This window comes from Anopheles stephensi, unplaced genomic scaffold (genome assembly GCF_013141755.1).
Source record: "Anopheles stephensi strain Indian unplaced genomic scaffold, UCI_ANSTEP_V1.0 ucontig197, whole genome shotgun sequence".
In the NCBI taxonomy this organism is placed as follows: Eukaryota; Metazoa; Arthropoda; class Insecta; order Diptera; family Culicidae; genus Anopheles; species Anopheles stephensi.
In genome coordinates, this window is record NW_023405121.1 from 34,475 (window position 1) to 40,000 (window position 5,526).

Sequence of the window (5,526 nt, forward strand, 5' to 3'; positions counted from 1 at the left end):
GAACATCACGACTTACGAAGACATGTTCCCCCGGTCCTCCCATATACGGCACCGGGACAAGTATGAAGTATGAAAATTTTTGGTCACAGCGTGAAATCCCTCTAATGATCATGAAAATAGCATCGGATCACTTATCTGACCATAAAAAGTGAACCAAAACCCTATTTGGACAAACTTTTTGGTCCTATGAAAAATTCACTTTTCATATATGTCATGGTCGAAAATTTTCTAAGTCCCAAAAAATCACTTATTCTCGAATATCTCGAAAACTACGTATCGGACAGGGGTCAACCAAGGTGTTTTAGAAAGGTCTTTACAAGCTCTATTTAATGAGCCATAGCGACTTTCAAGTGATTTTTTGACACTTTTTCGCATATCGGCATCCTTGGTTCCCATACTGGCCATAGGCCATAGGGCACCGAACGGCCAACTTTTGGTCCGGGGGTGAAATTTTTTTTTCACGAGATTTTGATGAAAATGGCTTCGGAACGCGTTTCTAATAATGAAAAGTGAAACCAAACAGTATTTGCGAAGAAAAAATTGTCCTATGAAAAAATCACTTTTTCTTAGGGTACGGGTCAAAAATTTTCTAAGTCCCAAAAAATCACTTATTCTCGAATATCTCGAAAACTACGTATCGGACAGGGGTCAACCAAGGTGTTTTAGAAAGGTCTTTACAAGCTCTATTTAATGAGCCATAGCGACTTTCAAGTGATTTTTTGACACTTTTTCGCATATCGGCATCCTTGGTTCCCATACTGGCCATAGGCCATAGGGCACCGAACGGCCAACTTTTGGTCCGGGGGTGAAATTTTTTTTTCACGAGATTTTGATGAAAATGGCTTCGGAACGCGTTTCTAATAATGAAAAGTGAAACCAAACAGTATTTGCGAAGAAAAAATTGTCCTATGAAAAAATCACTTTTTCTTAGGGTACGGGTCAAAAATTTTCTAAGTCCCAAAAAATCACTTATTCTCGAATATCTCGAAAACTACTTATCGGACAGGGGTCAACCAAGGTGTTTTAGAAAGGTCTTTACAAGCTCTATTTAATGAGCCATAGCGACTTTCAAGTGATTTTTTGACACTTTTTCGCATATCGGCATCCTTGGTTCCCATACTGGCCATAGGCCATAGGGCACCGAACGGCCAACTTTTGGTCCGGGGGTGAAATTTTTTTTTCACGAGATTTTGATGAAAATGGCTTCGGAACGCGTTTCTAATAATGAAAAGTGAAACCAAACAGTATTTGCGAAGAAAAAATTGTCCTATGAAAAAATCACTTTTTCTTAGGGTACGGGTCAAAAATTTTCTAAGTCCCAAAAAATCACTTATTCTCGAATATCTCGAAAACTACGTATCGGACAGGGGTCAACCAAGGTGTTTTAGAAAGGTCTTTACAAGCTCTATTTAATGAGCCATAGCGACTTTCAAGTGATTTTTTGACACTTTTTCGCATATCGGCATCCTTGGTTCCCATACTGGCCATAGGCCATAGGGCACCGAACGGCCAACTTTTGGTCCGGGGGTGAAATTTTTTTTTCACGAGATTTTGATGAAAATGGCTTCGGAACGCGTTTCTAATAATGAAAAGTGAAACCAAACAGTATTTGCGAAGAAAAAATTGTCCTATGAAAAAATCACTTTTTCTTAGGGTACGGGTCAAAAATTTTCTAAGTCCCAAAAAATCACATTTTCTCGAATATCTCGAAAACTACTTATCGGACAGGGGTCAACCAAGGTGTTTTAGAAAGGTCTCAACAAGCTCTAAATAATGGGCCATAGCGACTTTTTAGTGATTTTTTGACAAATTTTGTCATATCGGCATCCCGAGTTCCCATACTGGCCATAGGCCATGGGGCCCCGAACGAAAAAATTTTGGTCCGAGGGTCAAAATTTTTTTTCTCATAAATTTGTTCAAAACGCCGTCGGAACGCGCCTTAGATCATGAAAAGTGAAAAGAAACAGTATTTTGCAAAAGTTGGGGTGGCCTATGACTTACATGGCCACGTCCTAGGTCCGAGTTCCCGAGGTCGTGTTCTTCAGTGGCGGAAAAAAATGGCCACTTGTGGGAGATGCAAAATGTTCATTTTGTATTATAGGGGACACACTATCGAAGCGAAAATTTCAGAAATGGCCTAAAACGTGAAGAAATGATGGGGTATGTACGAAAAGAAGGTTTTTATGGTCAAACGGTGAAAATTTTTTTTTTATGAAAAATTTTGGTCTCCCACCGTTCATGAATTTCTAGGACCAAAAATCGAAAAATTTGAAAACTTCACGATCGAAAGGGAAACGCATATGTGGTGTTCCTAGGTGTGTACGGTGTACGAAAAACGGGTTCACGATGAGATATCAGGCAAATAAGTGGACCTAAAGTGAGTTATACGGGTAAGACGAGGTGTCCAAAGACCGAAATAGGGGTACCAACTGAGAACGAAATGAAGGTCCCCGAAGTCGCCATACAAGTTATAGGAGGTGTCCAAAGTACGAAAAGAGTTCCATATTCGGCTGTTCCTACTATATGGTTCCCTGATTGCTGCTCCAAGGAGTAGTGAGGAAGTGTCCAAAGGTCTGTTGGGGGTATCGAGGTGATACCCTCGACGGACAATATGCACGAAAAGTGGTTCGATGATCTATCCTGTAGGTCGTACGGCAGCCATACCCGGCTGGAAGTACCGCGGTAATTCCGCAATAAAACGTTCGCCAGACGAACAAACAAATTGAATTAGCTCATCGTAGTGTACGGAAACGAAACGAAAATGTAAGGTGATTAGGGATCCGGGAGCAATCTCGCGATCCCATGGTTCGGTGTAAGAAATGATACGAAGTGTTCATAAGTCTCCTCTGGAGGCAGAACCATCGTAGCAAAGTTCGGGAACCCAAGGGTCACAAAAACTCGTAGGACGATATCCACGAATAATCGGGGACTTGTGGGGACTACCGTGCCCTGACAAGTCAACTACACCTTAACTGGTGATGGTCGTCCTACGGGGACCTGCGGGGAACAAAAGGGTCACTAAAACTCGTAGGACAATATCTCCGAATAATCGGGGACTTGTGGGGACCACCGTGCCCTGAAGGCAAACTACACCTTAACTGGTGATGTTGTCCTACGGGGACCTGCCGGGAACCCAGGGCACAAAAACTCGTAGGACGATATCCACGAATAATCGGGGACTTGTGGGGACTACCGTGCCCTGACAAGTCAACTACACCTTAACTGGTGATGGTCGTCCTACGGGGACCTGCGGGGAGCAAAAGGAGTCAGAAACAATCGTAGGACGATATCCCGAATAATCGGGGACTTGTGGGACTACCGTGCCCTGACAAGTCCAACTACACCTTAACTGGTGATGGTCGTCCTACGGGGACCTTCAGGAGCCGCAGTAAGTCGCAGGTCGTATGCGAGCCGTTGGTCCGTGGGGGCGTGCGGTGTGTACCTAGGTACCAGAGTTGTGTGTTGGTATGTGTATAATGGATGGATGGACTTCGGTTCCATTCACAACTAGTTCGGTGTGTACGTTAAACCGCTAGGAGTCGGGACTGCCGCAGGTCAATGAGAGTGCAGAACAAAGAATGTGTCACACTGAACATCGACACGTTGAACGCATATGGCGCATCGGACGACTCAACCCGACCGATGCACACATCCTTGAGTGCCTACCAAGTTATCTCAACACTCTAACCAAACTGACCGTCCTGACCCCATCATATAGGCTGTCGCAGCATGGCGTGCTCGGATCCGCATCCTTGTCGGGAGTGGGCATGAAAGTGAGAGTGAACACAGAGAGACATAAGGTATCACAACAACAGCACATACATCACAAGAGCAGCGCGCGTCAAGTCGCACGGTTCGACCTCTAGTATCAACCAACGGATGTATCCACCAGCATATAAGGCATCCAATTGCACGGGGACTTCCACCGCTTGGGGCGGTGAACTTGCGCAACGCGCTCGTATCTTTCCTCGCATCCAGTCGCAGTCCGAGACGTGCTCAGTGTGAAGTGGATAGGATGCCTCAGTATCCCGTCGCATCATTGTGACAGTGGAGTCTGTAGGCCTCAAGTGATGTGTGACGACCCTCAGAATTTAAGCATATTAATGAGTAGGAAGAGAAACCAACCGGGATTCCCTGAGTAGCTGCGAGGAAACGGGAAGAGCTCAGCACGTAGGGACCGACGAGGGGGCCTCGTCTGTCCGATGCCGCTGGACCACCGTTATCTGCTACGCACGGTGCAAACAGTTCAAGTCTAACTTGGCCCATTATCCCACAGAGGGTGATAGGCCCGTAGAACGGCACAGGACTGTGGTGGCAGACGGCCGGCTCCATGGAGTCGTGTTGCTTGATAGTGCAGCACTAAGTGGGAGGTAAACTCCTTCTAAAGCTAAATACCGCCATGAGACCGATAGCGAACAAGTACCGTGAGGGAAAGTTGAAAAGCACTCTGAATAGAGAGTCAAATAGTACGTGAAACTGCCTAGGGGACGCAAACCCGTTGAACTCAATGATCCGGGCGGCGATATTCAGCGGTGGGCCTCCGGGCCTACCGTGCACTTATCGATCCGCAGCAAACGGACATCGCGATCCATTGCGCATCTGCGTGAGCATATCATTCCGGCAATAGGCCCCTGGCTCGTGGTGGACGGCTCCCTAGTAGGGGCGGCTTGGCGGCCGCTCCCAACGGGGGTCTCCGCGCCTTTCACACCCGAGAGGCGCGGGTCCGACCGAGTCTTGGTGCGCCGCTGGAAGCACGATGGAACGTACGACCGGGGTCTAGGGAGCAGCCTTGTAGCCGAAGGCCTAGAAGCACTCGACCCCCCGATCGGCGATGACGCACTATGCATTGAGGCACCTCCGGGACCCGTCTTGAAACACGGACCAAGAAGTCTATCTTGCGCGCAAGCCAATGGGCGTCGCGTAACCAGCAATGGTTGCGCACACGACTCAAACCCAAAGGCACAGACAACTCGAACAAGGTTGCTAGGGATTACGGGTTCGGCACGGGCGCAAGCCTTCGTCGGGCCCCTCCATCCCGGGGTGTCCCGTCCCGCGGCTGTCTCGTGCAGCCCGAGTGGGCATCCCTCGAGTGCGTAGGATGCGACCCGAAAGATGGTGAACTATGCCTGATCAGGCCGAAGTCAGGGGAAACCCTGATGGAGGGCCGAAGCAATTCTGACGTGCAAATCGATTGTCAGAGTTGGGCATAGGGGCGAAAGACCAATCGAACCATCTAGTAGCTGGTTCCCTCCGAAGTTTCCTCAGGATAGCTGGAGCACGTAGCATTTCGAGCCTTATTCTTATCTGGTAAGCGAATGATTAGAGGCCTTAGGTTCGAAATGATCTTAACCTAATTCTCAAACTATAAATGGGTACGGTACTGGGCGGCATGCTTTGATGATCGCCGCCCTGGCTACAATCGAACTAAACGGGCGGGGGTCATCCTCTCCTCCGGGGGGGGAGGGCTCCGGTTAGATATCGGTGTGCCTAGTGGGCCAAGTTTTGGTAAGCAGAACTGGTGCTGTG

The 5,526-nt window shown here is 47.7% G+C and overlaps 1 non-coding gene across 1 annotated transcript in view; it reads left to right on the forward strand.

The window, feature by feature from the left end:
• Positions 1-4,058: 4,058 nt before the first annotated feature.
• Positions 4,059-5,526, forward strand: part of LOC118515865 — a 4,252-nt gene continuing 2,784 nt past the window's right edge. The window contains exon 1 of the ribosomal RNA XR_004907480.1: positions 4,059-5,526. This exon is cut by the window's right edge and continues 2,784 nt beyond it. This is a non-coding gene — a ribosomal RNA (large subunit ribosomal RNA).